Here is a 22,204-nt window from a genome sequence, read left to right as displayed (position 1 = left end):
GGTCTGTACCGCCTGTATAACGGATACTGAGGTTTACTGTCTTGCAATTATTTGATTTACTATCCCGTCTTACTAGTAGACGGGCTTCACTATATTTTTGTACGTATTTCCATTCGAAATTCAAAATATTCCCACTGTGAAACTGCCATGGATAGTATGGAACGTGAATCAAGAAATAAATCTGTTAGAATCTCAACGAATTGGTTTTTGTTTCTGAGCTCCATTTCAAAGATCGAGTATGTGTTATTTCAAGATGAGCAATGATATACATATAACTGTGGAACCGAAAAATATAGTTTTGATTACAAAATGAGAATGAGTTTTATTGTTACAACCAGAAAATCTAGTATGGTTTACTATTTTTTCTGGTTGCACGGTCATTCCTGCCATATTTTCTTGCAACTATTGGTGATGGCAGATGTTAGCCCAAAAAGAAATAGCTGTTAAGGTCTCATTAAACTACAAAAATACAGTCAACTAAACAAATAGATACAATGTTGCGGAAACCCGAAAATGTAGCATCGAAAATTACAATCGCATTAAACAGTTACTTTTACCACATTTTCTTGTTATTCGCACGATATTTCAACCTTCATTGTAATAACACCCATTTTACTAGAAGTTCATCGGAACTGTAACGGATGAAATTTCTTTCAGGGTTTGTCAAACTCTTTGAGACGCTCGAAAAGGATTCATCGAATTTATTAAACTTGATTGTACGGAATTTCTAGCGCTATTCCATCAATGCTCTTCTTGATAAATCCACTTCCGTATAGGTTGGCGACGTCGTTTATTGTTACCAGGCATCGATTAACCGCAAACCTCCGCGAGGCCGCTGACTCATTGTCGCATGAGGTACTAAAGTAAAAATAAACACAATCTTTAATACAATCTTTAGTAAATTATCCGTTTTATAATGCTAGACTGTTGCAAGAATCACATCTTCCGGCAACGATACTGTAGGTGCATCTTTCTTGAATTGAAATAACAGACAATTGCGGACAAAGTTGCGGACGTCGCGGTCACAGGAAAACGTTCACAAACCACGTGGTTCTATTTTCACTATATTTCGACCCCTCCTACGTCGATGTAGCCTACCTCAGACCCCCCCACCCATCCGCCAAATGGCACTTGGCTTTTGCGTACTTTTAAACTTATTATATTAACAAAATTTTGTTATTAAATTTCAAAAAAAAATCTCAAATCGAATGTGAATAATTATATTGCTTTATTTTCAAGGGCTTTAAGAAATATAAGAGCTACGCGGTCTTCCCTTAGTACCCCCTCCCCCTCATGCGGTCGCAAGGTAACTTCTTGGCACCCCCCCCCCCCCCCCCCCCCCCCCCCGTCTCTAGAGGTAACTGTATGTAAATGAACCACGTGGCTTATGAACGTTTCCTCATCAACAAGAGAGCCACTTCTTTTCGAACTTGAAAGTTGTCACAGACTACGCGAATGCCAAGTTTTGCAGAGAAAGACCCGCGACACTTGTGGTATTATCGTACAGAAATGGACGTTGATGTGATTAACCGATGTTGTAAGAACGAGTATATTGTGTGTTTGCATATTTCTGTTGTTCATGACGGCTGCAGCGCTTTCAATCGTGCAGGTGTGTAAGGAACTCGCTGCAATGTATTGGAAATCTGCACTTGGTTTTTTTTTCATGCGAAAAACATGCGAGTGACGTATACCCACGTACTGCACCTATAATAGAGGTCTCGAAGAGTTTACTCCGTAAGCTCTGATGGTGGAATGGGAAGATATGGGTCAGACGTACATTATTTAAATTTTAAAAGCATTTCAAAGTTTGGTTAATTCGTGGATCTGCCGGCGCGGCTACTGCAGTCTGGTGTAGGACACTTGACAGATTGACATGCAGTCGCGCTAATGCCGTTGTTGAATATTTTAGGTCGTTTCACCTGTCACACCGACGCCGTGGAATCTATGTTTAGTCTATGCCGGTTACCCTCTCGAACTTTCAACCTCCGATGACCCCGACGAGGGCGGCGCGATCTGCACCCGGTCGCGGCTAGCCGATAATTACCATCTTTGATTGATAAATTGAATAAACGTGATATGTCACGTGGCAGGTAAAGGTATGAATATGGTACCACCAATTACAGCCCGTCAAAAAGCTTCCACTCCACGTGAGGAGGAAAAGTTATTTTCAAATTATGGTAATTAACGAATGGCCCTAGCTATTCCCCGTCCTGCTGATTCTTCACGCTCTGTATTTGTTGTATAATCCTAGTCGCTCACACCTCGGTAGAATCGCATAACGGTCACACTGGGTGAAATTCACCCGAAAAGTGATTTTTTGCTTCAAAAATGAGTTCTAAAAGTTTAAACAAAATACCTAGGTATTGTTTAAGGAATGCAGAAAAAAGTTCTCTCAGTTTTCCTAACAAATATTGATTGATTGCCAACAAATATTGTAAAACATCGGCAAAGTTGAAAAAAAAAACCAAAAAAGTCGAAAAAAGGCCTTTATTTCGCGTGAAGAATGGCGCCACGAGGCCCATTTCTACAACTAAGAGATTCAACGAGGAGTTTGAAAATTTTTTCGGGTGAAATTCACCCAGAGTGACCGATTAGGGGTAATAGCGCCACCGAGAGAGTTCAGCAAGATATACAGACGTGAGCTGCATTGGGTTTTGGAAACTAATTTATAATACCCTGTACATGTGCATATACATATATGGATTAGTGCCATACACCAACGAGCTGCTACGAACGATTCTATTCATTATTAGAGTGGATCAACTGTAGTTGTACACCTTTACCGCCTAGCAAGAAGAACATAATTATTCACGGGTACACACTAATTCGTTCTCGTAAATTCTTACTCGTTCATTCATTTTTGAATCATGATTCTGTGATAGCGTGCGTATTATGGTGAATATAAAGAACGAAATAATGATTGGCAAAAAGGCAAAGATACCCTAGGTATAACTGTAGTATTTGAGTAAGTTGCGGAATTGTCTCCGCAGCCATCGCATAACTGGTATCGGATAGTTTGAATGTCCCACTTCATCACTGCAACCCATGGGGTGCCTGCATCGAGAGTATATACGTAGTACTGTACTCTAGTCGTTTTATCTTGAAATAGGACCTGCTCAGCTTGGAGCACTCTGTACAACCTGTTTTCTGAAACAGGATATCCATACGGAGTAGGTTTACAGCTCGCGCTTATAGTTTGTGCTAAAAAATAGTGAACCGAAATATGTATACAGTTACGATATCCAGCCACCAGAGCTGATTTAAGCTGCTTTCCTTACAATAAATATCCCTAGTTATCAATTAAGTGCCACTTTTCTCGCGCCGACGCTAATTCCTCTACGGAGAACACTAACGCCAAAATCACTTGACTTTATAATTATAGAAAGAGAAAGATGTCCAAGACCTTCCACATCGGTGTCATTTCTATCTTTTTCCGTCAAGAATCTCTACGGATCTCTTCGAAATCATTATGCATCACATCGCAGTTAGGACATCACGCGATTTGGATAGAGATAATATCGCCTTAGAAACACAAGCATTTACGTGAAGAAAACAGGCGGCTGGTTATTCGGAGTTTAAAATCATAAGCAGCAGCGGCGGCAGCAGCAAGAAAACTTGAGAACACTTCATCACCAACATGCGTGCAGTATGAAAGTATAACCTGCAGGAATTTATCCTGGAAGACAGTATGGTGTTGTTCGACACTAAACACAACGGGATCATCGCGTCTTGTGCTTCCTCATGTTTCAGGTGAGGTTCACGGGCAATTGACAGCAAAAAATAAATTCCGACCTACCTATGTAAAAAATCATGGTAGAGAATAATGAAAAATATATATCATGTTCTCATATAGAATGTATACACTCTGATGACCACATGTTCATAAACGTACGCACGCCTATGTGGGCACAACTATTTTCTACAGGCCGGCATCATGACCGAAGAAGATTGCGTCAGTCAACCATCAATCATTCTGTACGCTCACTCGTCTATTCCCACTCTATTATGGCAATTCAAATACAGTTGGAGAAACTCCGGGTCTTTCTTGAATCGTTTTCAAGATGCCTACATTATGTTTCCTTATTATTTTTCACTTTGTAATTCTTCTTAAACTCCACCAAGAAGATTTCTCAACTACAGAAACATACCTCTATCGATATAATTAATGTACAATTTACGAAAATTGTGTTATCAATACCTGTGTATAATGAACAACCCCATCGAGCATTGCGGTACCAACGGAGGATGTACAGATAGACGCCTGCAATGAGAATGTGTACAGAACTATTTGTGGCAAAGTTCAGATGCATGTCCATGGTACAAATTGACACAAGTTTAATTTATACACTTGCAGTTGAATCTGGATGCTCATTGGTTGGGTGGTATGGATCATACACTACTATAATACAATGGTGTACTGTACAGTGAATATAGTCTATACTTATATCCTATTTATTGATAGCAGTTTCGTTGAATCTCTGCTCTTCCCTGATTATGATTATCGCCCGAAAGCCAGTATTAGTAAACAAGGCTTTCTGAGCAACAATCAAAAGCATAAAGAACAGATCGCAGTTGTTGAAATCGGTCCTCCTTCCCCTGCAACGATGAAAGTTCACGGTAACAAAACTGCAATAATTAGTACCCGTCTTTTTGACAAAAGGTAACGATAAGAATTCGCAGACGCATTGTCATACATGACAGATATGTTCGGATGGTTTTATCGACAGGGTGAAACGTGGTGTATTGTTTTGTCGTGTGATCACTCATCAAACTCAACAAAATTACTCGTTCCTCTTTATGATGTCATTAATTGAAAACAAAACTACTGGCTATCGTAATTATAAAAACATTTAGATGATACAAAGAATTCAAATTATACAATTTTTGCAGTCAATGAGTAGACGAAAAACATAAAGAATCACGTTCGTCACTGGCGGCTCTAGACGCTTTAATCTCTCTCCGTGATCTAATACCAGCGTGAAAAAGTGAACGCATGATGACTGTATAAACGGAAAAAAAAGAATAGATGAAGAAATACGAAATGACCTCAGGAGCCAGAACACGTGCAGCGGGATTTGAAATTCGAACGCGCGTGACGTAACGGAGACACACTACTTGCTATACCTCGTTCGAACCAGCCAATTCCTCTGTAAATCTTCCACAACCGATTGTAAAAAGATTCATTGGAGTTCTATGATTCACCGGCGTCCAAAAATGGTGCGTTCCGGTAGGAAGTAAGTCAAGTCGCCAAATGGATAGCTGCAACTATAATATATTATAGCTTCTTGCATAGTTGGGTGAATTTCAACTTATGAAAATTAATTGGAAGTATGATTAGAAAAGAAGGGAGCGAATCTAATCCTAAATAAGGAAGTTCGAAATCGTTGCACAATATTTAAAACCGTGCTGTATTCGTATCACTGGGCATGTGGCGCGGGCAGTCGATCATTCGTGTTGTATTGTGTTGTTCTGTGTCGGGCTGATGAGCAGTGTGAATATCGTCGCAAAGGATCAGTGCTGGTGTTTTAACTAAAAACAAAGAAATAAAAACTGACTGCACTGATCACTTCCGAGTTGCAATCTATTCAAAAGATAGGAAACGTTTGAGAGCGAACGACCGCCGCGCCGGAGATCCTGAGCGCGAATGTTGACCGGTTCGCGTTGCAGTTGAGCGCTTCTCCGTCGCAGTAAGGGTTTGTCGACCCGGGTGGGGATGATCAGGAGATGCAACTCCGTGGTCCTTAGTGAGCCTGCGCGTGAAATTCGCATCCCCGGATATTCCGACAACGTCAACCGGCCTTCTCTCATCCTTTTAACTCGATCCGCATCCACCTGTAGAGTAAAATTAGATTCCAACTTTGATACAGGTCTATACGTTTACATGGCTGTAATAGATTTGCGTGTGTAAAGAACGTTTAAAGATTAATCGTCAAGAAATCATATTAATATTCATGAGTTTTCAAACCGTTCTTATCTGCGCGTAAATTGATGATCGTCGTCGTCGCCTGATGCTGTACGTTATTCAGTTACCGTGATACAGGCGCTCATTTTATCTGTCGCTAAGAGTGAGGAAGAGCTGAAGAAACAAAAAAATATTTCATCGCTTCAATATCCGAAAACTGACGCAGTTTTTTCAATATGTCCTTTGCATAAATCTCGTGGATGAGAGAGGGTCGCGGATTATATTATACGTACTGTATAACCATCGTCAATACGTTAGTTAACCAACGAAACATCTGTCTCGTAGAAAGCTGTATATTCAACCGGGCGTAAAACACGTCTGAACGGATTAAACTCTATCCTCTCGCGCGTAGGAAAAAATACAGCTGATTTTGAGCAGATTGAAATATTTGCAATATAGAACATTGTTCTGGAATGGATGCCACGATTATTGACAAGTCATTTCGACCGAACAGGAATCAACTTTGAAGGGGAAATATCACTTTTTGAGAGTGAAAATTGTGGAAATCTAACACATTAGATAATATTAATTCTGCGTTCTGTTTCAAATTCATAGCCGCCAACTTCTGGGTTGCTAACGTTCGCGAGCAACCCCTCCCAAAACTATCGAATTATGAGTATAACGTTTATCGTTTGTAGGTATTAAGTAATAAATAATTTAAAAACATTGATTGAATTATAGTTGATGGGTAATCTAACTTCGTAGATTCTTTACATTTTTCCATTAGTTTGTTTATTTTTAACATGAGTCCTCGGTTTTTCGATTGAAGATTTGTGTTTTTATGATGGTCCCTTGCGTCCGCGTACTATACATCAAAACCTGAGTTTCATAAAAATTAGCGCCTGTATGTTCCAACATCATTTTCATCCCACTGTACATTTCTGGTGTCGCTAAACTGAACAGATCTGTACATCGCGTGAGAGAAACATGAATTCGGCTCCACTGTATACGGAATTATTAACAAAAGTTGAAAGGCGTTACTGCGGCATGGTAGGAGACTTTATTTCATACGGGACTCGGATGAAGAGTTCTTGTAATGTCATTCGTCAAGGCTCAAAAATGATTATCATTGTGGACAGTGTTGGTGTCCGTCGTAAATAACGATTTTGCATCCGCAGTGCTGCAGCTATGCCATACAGTCATGAACTACGTAAATCAGTACAAAGCGAACCGGGATTAAAAAAATTATAAGATAAAATCATCATTAAGAAGTACAAACGGAAGTTTGATCTTATAACTCAATATTTCTCGGTCTGCTTGAGTTACAATCAGCTTTAGCTTCAATTAAGATTTACAAACGAAACCTCTTCACATTCTGTTCTGGCTAACTCACGTGAATCATGTTGATATTATCGGGGAAAGCTTAAAAAAAAGTCTTAAGTCATTGCAGATGATATGCCGAGCGGCGTACTAGTAACTTCGAACTTTGTTTTTATTATTTTCTGCGAGTTTGCTTTCTTGAGAGTTGCGTAAACATCTTCAGAATGCTTCAGGCAAGCGTGACGACTATACAAGCCGTAACCGTGACGACCGTTAATTAAGGCTAATTAGAGTGTAAAAAGTAATAAGTAGGGCTATAAAGTTCGATAAAGTATGCTCAAAGTGAACGACGTAAATAAATGGTAATTCAATGTGACATATCATGCAAGAACAATGTCGTGCCTGCACGTCGAAGACTGAATTGTTCGATTTTCGAATCGGACAAAGCTAGAGCCGTGATACATAACCTATACACGCAGGATAGTGCAATGCTCCTGCGGCATTGGTTATGCGATGGTGCCATGCTCGCCGGCCGCAACTCTCTCGGCCGTCCAGTTCGTCGACTCAAAAGTTCCAACCAAGGGCAAACTATGAGTAATCGCGATCCACGTGGCAACGGGAGCCTGGTTATGCAACCGTTTCACCGTACGTACCGTACGTATACCTATAGAGCTCTCTGCGTACGGCAAAAGAGTTTCCATGCCGTAAAGTCTTGGCGCGCAGTGCCTGTGCTGTGTGCCAGTTCGTTCGCGCCCCCTTCACTATCGAGCTGACATTATTATTTCACTCTCTGAGCAGGTATGCTCTTCGTTGGTTCATCTACACCAGGCAATTGTTTCTTTGCCGTTCTGTAGACACGAAGCGTCATTTGATGAGAATCGGTTACTTTCGTTGGGCTGCAAGTAACTTCCCGCGAGCTTAAATCCGATGCTCGAAAAAAGTCCTAAATATACTCGTTCACGTTGAGTATTAGCTCGTACTTCCGCAACTCTACCGCTCGTCATACGAGTTATATACGCGGAGCTGCAGAGGGTTCATGGGACACGTTGAATCGCGTGAATTGTGGAATCCGGAATCTGAAGTACCCCATACTTTTATGCCTGATGCAGTTTTATCCCAGGGGCCTAAGCGCTTTTTTGTATCAGGATTTCTCCACCGATAACCTGAGAGCGAGCACGTGTTTTCGACAAGGCGGTATTGGTCCCTCGAAAAAGAGATATATACGAGAAGAAAAAATATCTAGTCAGTAGGCAGTGAAAGCTGTACGCAGTATCGTCTGCCGTCAAGCCTAGTCGATTGGTAGAATCACTTATACCTGACACAATGCCTGATGTTGTAGAATCAATTAAATAATATCTTTCTTCGCCGTATTTCTTGTCGTAATTTTATATCTGCAGTATTATAGCCTCAAGTACAGGTATACCTAATATGCACAACCATAGTTGCAGTGTAGCCACCGCCCATCCGTATACCTTATTGTATACATATTATACAGTCGTACTGAGAATACGTTAAGCTCCAGGAACCAATTATCTTGATGATGCTTTTGTAACAAAGAAGAAAAGCAAAGAACGATAAAAAAAAAAAGTTCGACTATAAAATGGAAACTTGTACAAAACAAATTCAACATTAAGATGAGTATTCAGTATGTGCATATATATTTATTAGACATACCGCATGAAGGTTTTTTCTGTCAAGATTAACAATCTATGCGTAATGAAATTTAAGAGAGTTATAAACTCCGAATATCTTCGATCCATTGTTTTCGGATATTCGCCAGATGCGACGTTACCAGATAAATATAGTGATATTATACATACGATTCGTGATACAAGGAACGTATGAGGTTACAGAATTACACCGTTAAGCGAATCCCCAAATTTTGAACAACCTCTCACCAGTGGCTTTTTATCGGATATTGAACTATCTGGGATATAAATTTTTTCTGGTTTCTCCCTCAACACTGCGGAAGAATGGCTGGTTAATTTTTTCATCAACCGTGACTCACGGTTCTAGGAACACAGATAGAGAGCAATTTCTTGTGCAAGATATCTCCTGGAATCAAGGGAAACTATCCAGTAACACGTTTCAGTGTTTGTAATGGTCAATAAAACGACCCATAGTTTTTACGTTTTTGTACACATTGTTTGTCTGAAACAAAGGTAGGATATTGCTGGCACAAAGTAACGCGGAATAAACCCGTTGGTGAGATCAAGTAATTAACTGTAAACGCGATAATTATGTAACGGAAAGTTAATCGACAGATTGAGAAAAGATCGTATTTTTTGAACAAAGAAACTAGTGACAAAGAGCTGAAGGACAATCGGAGATACATCTATGGCGGAACCGGGATGTCGCGGTGAATCAATAACCGGAGCTGGGGAAAAGTTTAAAAGGAATATCAAAGGCAATCAATCTTTCACCCTGCAAAAGTTTAAAAGACTTATTCCGTGAATGCTATGCTGAGAGTTTTACCAATAATTATAATAAATGCAACGATTTTTCATGGCTTGAGAAGGCGATTGTATAACAATTGAAATGATAATTTTTTTAAAAATAGTCGTGACAGATAACCACTCCAATCATTATATTATACAACTGTTCATATACGGACAATCGTCATCCTGTTATTGTTGATGACATAGCAAAAACATAAACGGACTTGGTTCATTATCTTTTCGAGACAGCAAGAATATACAGCATAGATCTAGATCAAGCTTTGTAAGCTTTAAAACAATCAAAGTTGAATACGCGTCATGTCAAGTTGCTTGGACTAACTAGATTCAAACTCCTCGTATATAAGTACCAATACATATAACGCAGTTGTCATGATATTTGTGGCGAGTTCAGTGACAGGATAAGAATGACACTGTTTCGTGTTCTGCAAAAGGCCAGATTCACGAAGAAGAGATTGCGTGACAAGTCGAGCCGAAGAACGAGTCACCTCAGGCGTGATACATCGATCAAAAAATTGATAAGAGGTTAATGATACTTGGCCGTATCTTCAGGGGGAAGCTGTGAACAGCCTCCCACAGATCTATATCCTCTCACCAACAGGACTGGTCGGATGAATTTAAGCATGGGTTCGGTAAGAGTTGAACGACCCTATAGAATAAAATTCGTATTTAAAATTGCACAATGAATTATTATAGTAATCGCGATGCACGGTTGGAAAATTCGATGGGGCCAGTACTCATCTAACGATTTATGATTATAAATTTGAAATCGATTTTCCACCAATCAATCTTTATTATGGATATGGTAGAAGGTAAATCTTTTACGTTGAACGCAACAGATAACAGTGATCAATGTAATACTAGTACCTCGCTGTGTTATGAATCATCGTACGCGTTGTGATGTCTAGAGTTTCAGGTCCGTATAGGAAAGCAAAAAGTGAGTGTCCGATTCTTTACTTTAGCAACAAACCAGCCAGGTTGTATGGACCAGGAACCATTTCGAGACAAAACAACACTCATGTCTGTACATGATTGTTGGTCTTCAATCTTTTAAACCATTCGCGTAAAATTTCACAGAGACGTCTGAGAGACGAATAAAAATTGAAGAAGAATAAAAAATGCGAAGACATTAGCGAAAGAAGTATGAGCAGTCGTTTAGACAGGATTCAGAGTATGTGCTTCAAAAATGAGACTAGTTTCTTACGAACGTGTGCATCTTCTTTTTGAGTAAATCCACGTGCATGTAGAGATCCTGAGAAGTAACACAAGTTGCATACACAGAAACAGATTTGTCAATTTACCTGTGTAATTTACCACAAAAATGATGCGGTGTGTAACGTTAAAAGTTCCACATTAGTGGAGACACGAGAAATTTCAGCTCATATAGGATCAAAGGATAAGAACGGAAGTCGCCATCTTGGAATATCCGGTTACCCTATATGCTGCCCCTCTTTTTCACTCTCTCTCTCTTTCTCTCTTGACAAACATGCAATACCGGAAGCCAACCATGTAGTATATAAGTGAACGTAAATTTTCTACTAAATATAGTGACACCGAAGTACATTTGTAGATATAAGTCTTCATTAAATTACATCCCACATAGCAGATTCGTTTTGTAGCACGTGCATGTGATGATTGCTTTCGTTGAGGAGCAACATGGTTTCATGGTGGTGGATATTTAGGCAAAAAAATCTGTCAAGGCTGATGTATTTCTTCAGGATGAGAAGCCCTGGCAACTGAGATACCCTGGTAAATACAAGTCATGCTCGGAGCGAGCATTCCTTGCAGAGGTTCTTCAGATTACTACGGCTCTGAAGTCCTTGTCTCCTGAAACTTCACGGATCCGCAGTTTACACTGAGCACCAGTGCATTTTTATTACATTATGGTACTTTTCGACATTCTCCTATTAGTTCTTGCATGATCTCGGAGGTGTCAGAGTTTTTCGAAAAATGGCTGTAGTCGATCATCACCTTCCCAAGCAACATGCGGGATGACGAACGTACCTGCGCAAAGCAGCAATATACGATCCCTAAAAAGTCACAGTGATCCTGCCATGCAACGAATTATCGCCCTGAGAAATATTCTTTCCTCAACGAGCAAAAATTAGGATTCTGTGAGAAACCGAAGGGTAAGAGCAAAGTCAGAGAGAACTGTTTCACAACTTAAGACAGTGTTGCCGTGTGCTAAGGTGCCTAGATGATGTCTGCGTTGTGCAATACGGCTCTACTTACCGCACGAAGACATAAATTTTTTCATCTTTGGTGGTGTCTGCGGTTTAAAGGTGGTTGTACATAGACGTGAGAGATTTGCATGAATATATCTGCAATGCTATATGGATGAAAAACGTTACGTTCACAGCGAGAGAATTAAGAGCGAAGAATTCGATCGAAAAACGGAGAACACAATTTCATGGGTTCTGACCAAAGCACCGGCTTCAGCTGCTGCAATCGACACTGTAGGTACGAGTATGTACGGGTACATAGGTACTCGCCAGTTATACGTAACCTTGACGCAGTAGTTCTCAAACTTTAGAAGCAGAAGATTGAAGGATCGAGTTGTGAACTTTCGTTAGGCAAGATCTAAGCATCGTGTTGTATAAATGGTATCGAAAACCCATTTGCGGTGAAAGATTCGTCGCCCTCTGCCCCGGACGTGTTCATTTTTGTTTCAAAGATATCACCGTGGTTTTAAGTGCACTTTCATCCCCACAGTTTCAAGTGGCTGAGTGCCGTTGCGAAAACTCTACACCCTTGATGTCACGTAGACGTAAAAGAGTGAAGAGCGTATCAACACGGATAAAAATTCATTTCATTTTCTTTAAACTCCCCGCAGCCGATAAACCGAGTGATTACAATGTTAAATGTATGTTCGGCGATTGTTGGCGTGATACGCATGAGACATCGAGGAGCGCTGATAACCTGACGTACTCTCGAGGGGAACCACACTCTACACATTCTTCTTCTACGTGTACTTGGATGATGAGTTTTCAAGCATCGGAGAGTTTTTGAGGCACCGAAAGGGACAGAATCATTATTTTCACGCTCACAAGTCACAGCCTGAATAAATATGAAATAATCTGTACTTTGAAACTCATTTCCACTACAAGAATTCCACCGAAAACTTTGGTGTCTCCATTGTCAAACCACTTTCGTGTGTTATAAGACATAATGGCGTGGTTTGCAACAATAAGTCGCTTGAGTAGGTGACAAACTGACAACCAACGTCAACCTTCCCTGGCACTCGAAACTGATCTTGTCAAGTTTAAACACAGTAACCGAATAGCGACGGAAATGATGGAGTCCTGGTGTGGGATTTGATAAGAAATTGAAATAGAGGTGGGTTACATCAAGAAGAAACCGCCTCGTCATCCTGTTATATACGTGAGCGAAATCATAAAAAGGGATCCAAAATGTTGGAGATTACGAAACCAATCTGTTGTTCTCTATACGCATGTTTTTAAATTCTAGACTCTGTAGTTGTCGACTCCAATCGATACAGGTTGAAGAGTTTGGTGCTGCAAGTTAAGACGGATACTAATAAGTTTCAGAAAAAAAACATGAACCTCACATAATCGTTAAAAACATGAATCTTTATAATTATATATTTGTACTTGTTATATACTTGTTGCAATAAATTTATGAAAGATATTTCGGTGGCATTCCAATAATTTTTATCAAGTCACTTTCTATTGCTTTTAATGATTCCCGTATAATAAGAAATTGTATACAGTGTCCATGTAGATATATGTATACGAAATTTTACACGCGTCTTGTTCGTTCGTGAATAAGAAAAGAGGGATCCCTTCGCCTGGCAGGTAGGTATAAGGTATACGTATGAGATGTACACAAAAAACATCAGCTTCCCCGTACAATCGAACGGTTTCCATCAAGCAGCATTGAAACGAACCTTGTCGATGAAGATTCGTTTCGCTCCGCTTTTTAGCCGTCTAGTAGTCTTGTCTCCAAGCAAGAGATGAAAAAGAAAAGGAAATAAGGAAAAAGACGAAGAATAATAAAAAGAGACATAAGCTGCGGGAATTTTTTACCAGTCACAATATTCCGAAACGAAAACGCCTCGGTGGGATAGAACCTGCGGCTACGTAACAGAAGGATAAGAAAAGTGTATTGGAAAAAAACGCTTGCCGTTAGTACCGCTTAAATAACTACGTGCTACAAGTGAAGCAGAACGAGCAACGCTTCGCCCCCTTCGCCCCCTTCGCCACTTCCTCCACCTCCGAACTACGACCGAGCTACGAGTCAAACAATAGTTTTCTCTCGATCTAAACCCAGATTTCATCACGGATGAACAACCGTTTTACAAAAAAAGAATGTAAATAAAAACCCTCAATTACGATTCCAACGACTTGACTGTCAGAGCGTAACCATCGAGTAATGCTTCGTTCACGCGCGACAATCTTATACTGCAGAACATCCACCACACAGATAATCACGGAGAAAAACAGAATCATTTTTTCACTGCTGAATGGAGGGGAGTCATTTTTATATTTGAATAGTTTGGACAATATCAATTGGTGCAACGGCGATAAATAAGCACAGCTACTGTAGGTTCACGTGATTAAACGTAAAAAAAATATAGAACCAAAAAACTGGCTCGATTTTGGAGAACAAATAAGAATAATAAATGCCTTAAATTTGTAAAAAAAAGAAAAATGGAGTTCAAATGATTTTCCTAGTGTAGTTAAGCGATGAACGTGAGTAATATTGCACTCTCGCAGATTGTAAGAAAAATGCCGTGTGGACTCTTACGAACTATAACTTCATATCAATGGAAGACTATTCGATGTTAAATTCCCGACTTGAGCAAAATAATTGTAACACAGCAGTCCACATTAGCCAATTTTGGTCAACTTTAACAACATTTTTTACAGTTTATGTAATCAAAGTTCGCTCGGAATAAGGTCAATAAACAGGCGTAATTGTTGATGATGACACATGGGACAGTAATGTATATATGATTATCCTCCTTAATGTTCACAATTTCTAGACGTAATATACAAGTACATTATACAAATATCAAACTTTACAACACACATGTCATTTGTTTATTCGTTTTTAAAGACACTGCAACTGCAAGACATCAAAACACGGTGTACAATATTATTTCCTACCCCCGTTACATTTTAATCCGCGGCGCTCGAAATTTAAAAAAATAATTAATTGAATGTACATAATAAATATCTTACCTCTCAATTCTCCTGCGAGATCCTCCGTAATACAGAATAATTATCACTTTCATCGGCGAATTAGCTTCTTCTAATTGTCAGTCGGATTGCAGCTGACAATTGAATAACAATGATGTGAATATCACTCGATAGATTATGATTATGCTCGTTGCAATTATATATCGATGCGGCAAAGATGCAGGAAAACAACTGTACGGCAATTGTGTCATTACGGGTAAATATGCTGCATAACAAGAGAATGGTTAGCGAACGATTGCACTACTGCGTGTGCATGTGCGTATATGTGTGTGTGGGTGCGAGAGTGCGGAGGTTGAAAGAACTAAACTACACAAAAAAGGTGTTTAAAATTTAAAGAAAATTAGCATGAAACGTATTAAATTACGGCGTTTATGTTACGTCACACTTGAAAGCCTTGAGTATGTATCTAGGTGTTCGACGAATGGTGGGTCGAAGATTCGAAAGTATGTATCAAGAAATGCAAAATCACAACAGATCGACGTGCGTTCCCTTGATATGTGCGAAAATGAATATGTTTGTGGAGAGGTATGTGGCGGTCATACCCGAGATGGTAGGTCCACTATGGACGAAACTTGTCGTCAGAATGCGGGAATTTGTGATCAGGAGCGTCGCGACGCCCCCCCAACGCCCGGCGTACACTCGACGTCCGCGACGCCCGTGATCCTCGCCAGCCGCGGCAGCTCCTCTCTTTCTACTCATTCAGTGGTTCGCACCGCGCTGACGTCACGCGACAGCCGCCAACCAATCAGGAACCGCCTCCGGAACCCCTCGCACCAACGCACCCGACCACATTTGCGCGGCCGCTTGACTACGCGTGGAGACCCCGGGAGTCTGAGCGTTGGCGGCATGTCCAAGAAGAGCGGCGCGGAGGCCGGTAAAAAATGATTCTTTTGCGCAGGCGGGTATCACCGACCCACAAAATGGCGAGTCCCAAACCTATTACCATCCGTTTATCGATAATTAGCCAATGGCCATGTTTGCGTCTCGCCAGATCGAGCCAATCGATTTTCACGATTCATCTTTTTCGTACGAGTTATCCGAACGGACGGGAGGCCACCGAACTTATTCATTTTAAGCCGTGCCTCAAGCTTTCACGTATTCGATCCGGCAGACGCAAAAGCATTTAGAGTGTCGTATCAAGCCCACCTGTACTCTCGCTCATATGGCGTGACTTCGAGATGAAATACTAATCTCATTTCCGAGAGTTAATGCATCTGGGAAAGATTTCGTATCCGAATATAATTGGGTACTTACACACTCGTCGCAGCGAGAAACTGGATATTTTCACGTCAGCCAGTAACTATTTCGATTAAATTTCCTCGACAAGGACCATGTAAAGTTAAAAACAGCTATTTTTTATATTTTCTCATTCAGTGCTGGAACGCAAAAATCAAGAGAAGAAAATCATTCCTATACATACATTAGGCACGCAGTTTAAAGACTGGCAATGCGTTGAGTTTCTGTAATATACACAAAGAAAGTAAGTTCGCAGCCTTCGTAAAAACGAAAAACACTGCTAATCGAGCAAATATTACAGTGAGATATAAACTGATTTGATTTCTTTACGGCGATCGTGGAAAAAATCGCATTTCAAATTTATCAAAATCACTTTACTCGTGTTCATGTGAAGATGTACAAGCTCTAGGAAATCAGCTCTTACGTATTGCAATTTTGCCTGCGATTGATGCGTCTTTATTAGTATGTTCTTTTGTTAATTTATCCTGCAGGGTAAAGGAAATGCTGTCTATCTTCCAAAGGATCAAATTACGATTCTTAACGTTTACTTATCCTTACGCACGATTGTAAATAAAGTAGTGAAGCGAATTTTTTAAACAAAATGGCTGTCATGCTTTCCCTTTGCAAATCGGCTCAAATGTTTATATGAACTTTTGATCCTAACTGGATACGTTACTGTATTCATCATTCGCCTCTGCTAAAATATGCGAATAAGCAAGAAGCGCAAATATATTATGAAAGTTACTCAGAATGTAACTTAGGTAACAGCAAAAACTTGTGACGCTGTTTCCAAAATCGCAGAACAGCACTCACAGGGTTAAGAAATACTTCACGAATTCCCAATATTGTTGTGCACTGAGCATTGATTTCAAGCGCACTGTCATAAAACATTCTACAATTCATATTCTTGAACCCCGCACATGTGTGCGATCCATTTCACTTCATTTACGTATATTTTTCTCTAACAAGAAAACTCATAATTGTTATATTTAAAGTTTTGTTCTCTGTCCGAGGAAACAAAATGTTATCATCGAAACAGCAAAGAAGAATATGAATATTTTGTACACGGAGAGAATAAAAAGGCAGATTTTACCCAAAACTGGAGCAAAAGAGGGACAAATCAGGTTTTTTGATAAAATATACTTCGTAAAATTCAAAATATCTCCTTTTCTTCTCTCCGCGTAGGCTTGATATTTGCGTTACTCTTAACTACACGATTCAGAAGTCTATGTAACGCTCACAACTAAAGTGTGAAATTATTCCAATACGTGATCTTTACCCCGATCTCAACGCGAATTCTGATCCACTTTTCCAGCTTGAACACACCGCAACGTTTATATTTTTGTTTGCAAACAAGACAAATAGTAGAAGAAAGAATTTCAGAATGTGCTTACTTGATGAATGAATAAAAAATTGATCACGAAATTTCGGATCTTAAATTCAATGATGAAATTATTATAGTATGAAAAGTGTCGGAAAACATAGTTGCACGTCAGATGAAACGATTGGTGTTGAAAATTATCCGGACGCGATCAGGGTGGGGATAAAAATAGAGAAAGATCAACAATTGAAGGGCCTGCGCAATATCAAATTTTTAAAATAGCGAAATCTTAATATATGGAATTAAAAAAATGTTGACAGTCGAAGTATGGAGAAGTAAAAGATTAGAAAGGTTAGCAGATAGAATACCAAACTATAGAATCGTCAGAATTCCTCTCGATAATATCGTACACACGTTTTGAACTTTCTACACTTTGTCTTTCCGTATCTCGACTAACTATGATTTCAATTTTCTATACTTGAACTGTTCACATTTTTAAATTCTACGAATAAAATTTTCCCGTCTATGAAAATTCGGTATTCTCGTCTTCCTATGAATCAGCAGTTCTAATTTTTTACCCCTACCCCGCGACGCGCGGGCGTTAATTACATATTTCGTCAAAGACTGCGAAACCCCACCCCCTCGGGATAGGTGTACGTTAGGAAGAGGGAAACCGGCTTATTACAGGCCCCGAATTGACAACAAATAATCGATAGCCCTGCCGAAGGACAGGGCTCTGACCAATGGGCAGAGGGCGGACACCCCGAGAGGGTCAGGGTGACCCAACCCACCAAAAGTGTAGGAACTATTGTACGGCCCGGTCTTCCAAACTTACCCTCCCTGCATTCCAGTCCCGCACAACTCAATAACATTCATTTTTCGTATAGTTGGGGTGCTTCGGAGGAAAATGGCGAACGACGCGCATACTTATTACCTGTACACCTAATGCACATTGTACGGATCTAGCAAGATCTACCCGCACCCCGTCAAGTCTAACTGCCTACGGATTGTGCGCAACGGAAGTTTGACTGACTTCGCTGTTCCATGTTTACATGATTTTTTTAAGGGGAATAAGAACCTGGATAAGTGGGAGGAGAGAAGCTGATACAGAGTTAAATGGCGTAAGATGGTCCGCGATAAATTCAGTTGGCCATGTCAAGAAACGTTATTCGAGGGACGTCGAGGACGAGTGATCGCATGCGCGAAACGATGAAAATCTCCATAAACGCAAAGTACTACTATAAAAATAAAATATAAGCACAAACAAACAGTGTTTCGGGTCACATATAGATAATATGACCGCGGTCACCATAATGCTGTGGAGTTTTATGGACGTATTTTTATTCGAACGCCTGTTACGATATGTAAACGATTTGAGATTTGAGGCTTCATGTAGACCCAACTACGAGCTACTCACTGAACACACACTTCCTTCACTTTAAAGTTTCAGACCGATTAAAGGCGAAGTAAAAAAAGTGTCATGTTTGTATCGTTGAATGTACATACCTATGTACGGAGATTTGTGCTCGACATGTTTATGCGGATTCGAATTGTCCCGGCGGCGGAAATTGAAAGGTGTAACAATGTAAAAAAAGAAAAGTAATTATATGCAATGCGGATTCCTCGTAACACTGTTGTTTATGATGAAAAAAAAAAATCCGCTGAAAATTTGAGCTCGATCGGACAAGATTTGGAGGTCACACTTTCGAGTTTCCGTTTTTACATTGAAAGAACACGTAAAAAAATGGTTACCTTAATTCACCGTCAATTTCAGGTGAAAATGTAAACGAAAATGATTAATATCAAGAGGACTTTTTTGTAGGTAACAATATAAAGTACAAAAAAAGTGTCCAGGGATGTTATGCAATTTTGCATATTTTGAGAATTTTTGTGAGTTGAGACTGAAAGAATTGAAAAATCAAAAATAATCGTATTAAATTCAGAGGAAATAAAAAAGGTTTAATCATTTTTGCTTTTTTTGTAATATATTGTTGCCTGCAAAAACGGGCTCTTTATATTTTTATTTTCATCTGTATTTTCACGCGAAATCGATATTGAGTCAAGGTAAAACTTTTTTGAACGTGTTATTTCAATGCAAAAACGAAAGCTCCAAAGCGAGACCTCTAATTCTTATCCGATCAAGCTCAAATTTGCAGAGGATTTTTTTTTTCACCCCCAAACAACGGTTTTGTAAGGCATCCGCACTCTAGAATAAAAAAGAATTTCTTTTTGGCGAACCATTCTAGTGATTAGTCATATCAATTTACTTATACGGTATATTTTAGATTGACAAAACGTCTACGATTGAGCGTGCCGAGTGGACCCAGCCTTCCAGAGCTGGGTAATAATCAAGGAAAGAGCACAATGGAACCAGCCGTGTGTCGATGGATGGCGTACCCCGTCTATTCGACACCCTGCGTTCCGTTCCTTCCCTTCCGTGTATGAGTACCCATATGATGACGCTCCTATCGATGTGTCCTGGGCTCAGAGAGCCGCATAATGCAGCAGGCAGCCACCTCTTCTATCTCTCTCTCTCTCGCTCTTTTTCTCTCCCCGTCGCTCTCTATCTATCGAAAAAAAAACTAACCGAGTTCAATCAGAATCACCGTTATTTTTTAATTTTACATTTTGTCGTGTCATGGTTGCGTAATTTAAGGGTAGCGCTAGGGTCTAGCTGCCTTGTACCTACGACACACCTATACACCCATACATGTAACCTCTGCATCATCCTTCTCCTCCTCCTGCATATGCGCCTGTAATTCCGTCCAGGCTGCACGAGGAGTGAAAAACTTCACCGTGAAAAATCCCACTGACCCGGGACAACAGAACGCCACTTTCAACCTTCCGATTAACAACTGTCGCTTAATTTTCAAGGGTAGCTTACAGCTGAGTAGCCATAGTCTCGTATGCGTGATTCGTTCTGATCAGACAGTCCCATTAGTGAAAAGTTATACCTAGCAATTTTCACTTATACCGAGAGGAGTTAAATTCGAGAGGAATGGCATGGAGAGGGACAAAATCGCACTTTTAAGTAGAATAATTGATCTTCGTATCAGAGAACAGGTAAGACCGATCAAGTCATAGGTGACAAAAGTTGAACATTTATCGAAGGTTTCGAGTTATACGCATTGAACCCGAGGAAGAACAAATCATTGCAATATAGAAGACCGACGGTCGCAAACATGTAGTTTTTCGTCTATTCTATCTCAATACTGCAAACATGCTTGATCACTGGGATCCTGTAATCTCTTGATAAATTCAAAAAACGTTGGAAAACCTAGCGTCTACCGAAGTAACAACCGCCTCTGGTATAATCGTGTATATGCGGTGTATACGCGTGTTATACAATGGCTGAGATTCATTCCGGCGTGAAACATCGATTAAATATCTGTTTCGGTCGGACGACCGCGGAAGCCTGAAGAAGGTAGGTTAACGCGGCACAAAAAAGGAAACGAAAAATGAAAATGTCATCGTGAATGGAGTAATGGTAATATAAAAGAAGAAATCAAGGCGGCACGGACGACGGGTCATCTACCCCTTTAAATTTAACGTCGCGCGGTTCCTTCGCGCTCCACTTTACCCTGCACGCCTCGAGTAACCCAAGTTGCTGCTGCTGCTTCTTTTCTCTTCTCCTCTCCTCTCTCCTCTTCGCCTCAACCCTCAATCATTCGCATCCACCCCAAATCCTCTCCTCCCCCCCTCCCATTTCCTCTCCGCGCTTGCCCTCGCCTTGGCCCCAGCCCTACCACCGACCCTCGACCGTTGTCCTGGTGCGCGGGAAAAAAGCCTGTCTTCAGAAAACTCGGGATCGATTTCTTCCTTTTCGAGTGTTCCATGCCCAGGAGCAGTATTATACAACACCATACGCGAGTAGGTGCAGGTGCTGTTTGAGTTTACGAGCACATTGCAGAAATCACACACGAAAGAGTTGGCTCCTTGAAATCTATTTTATTAAGTATAGAGTACAGGGATCTATACGATCAATCTAAATTGGTGTCGGACGTGCCTTCGCAAATCACGTCCACGTCTTTCCGCCATATTACTAAACATGAAGAGCTTGTGCCTCGACGCTCGGTGAAACTATTTGGTACATTGGTCGCAGCGGTTGCGGAAACTTATAACCGTTTCATCTCATGCACTTGACGAATATTGCCTTGTCGATTTGACGGCATTGCACTTAATTCTCCTTGCAAAATTCATTTCATTGTGTTATTATAAAGCTTGCCACGTTGGTAACAACAAACACAAGTTTTACAATGATCACAAAATAATTCCATTACACAGTCACTAAAACTTAGTTCAGCCACAATTTTGAGTTATTGATTAAAAACAGTACAGGTTAATTCGTTTCAATGAGAGGGAGTGGTGTACATCCAGAACGTACAACAAGACACTTTAAATTATCACTAATTTATGTGTCACTCTTATCAGAACAGATTTATAATCACAAGTTTAAAACAAACGCGAGAATAAAATAAATTACGTGGCATCGTGTTCTGCAGTTGGGTACGACTGAAGTAAAGTCCTGGTGGCAGGATCTGTATCGGGACGCTAGGCCTCGCATTGTATTATTATTTAAAACAACCCTTCGAGTAGGGAGTTGAAGCTGTGGTACAGAGAGAAGGGCGGGAAGTGAAAGGGGCTAAAAAGGGGGTTAAAAAGGGAAAAGGGGAGGCTCGAATTTTTACAGAAGCTTTCGCATGGCAATGCCCAGTACATTCTGTACTACGAGCGGGACGATATGTGA

The sequence above is a fragment of the Neodiprion fabricii genome, chromosome 5 (assembly GCF_021155785.1).
Source record: "Neodiprion fabricii isolate iyNeoFabr1 chromosome 5, iyNeoFabr1.1, whole genome shotgun sequence".
Lineage (NCBI taxonomy): Eukaryota > Metazoa > Arthropoda > Insecta > Hymenoptera > Diprionidae > Neodiprion > Neodiprion fabricii.
The sequence above is the reverse complement of the archived record's forward strand: the minus strand, read 5'-3'. Positions refer to the sequence as shown.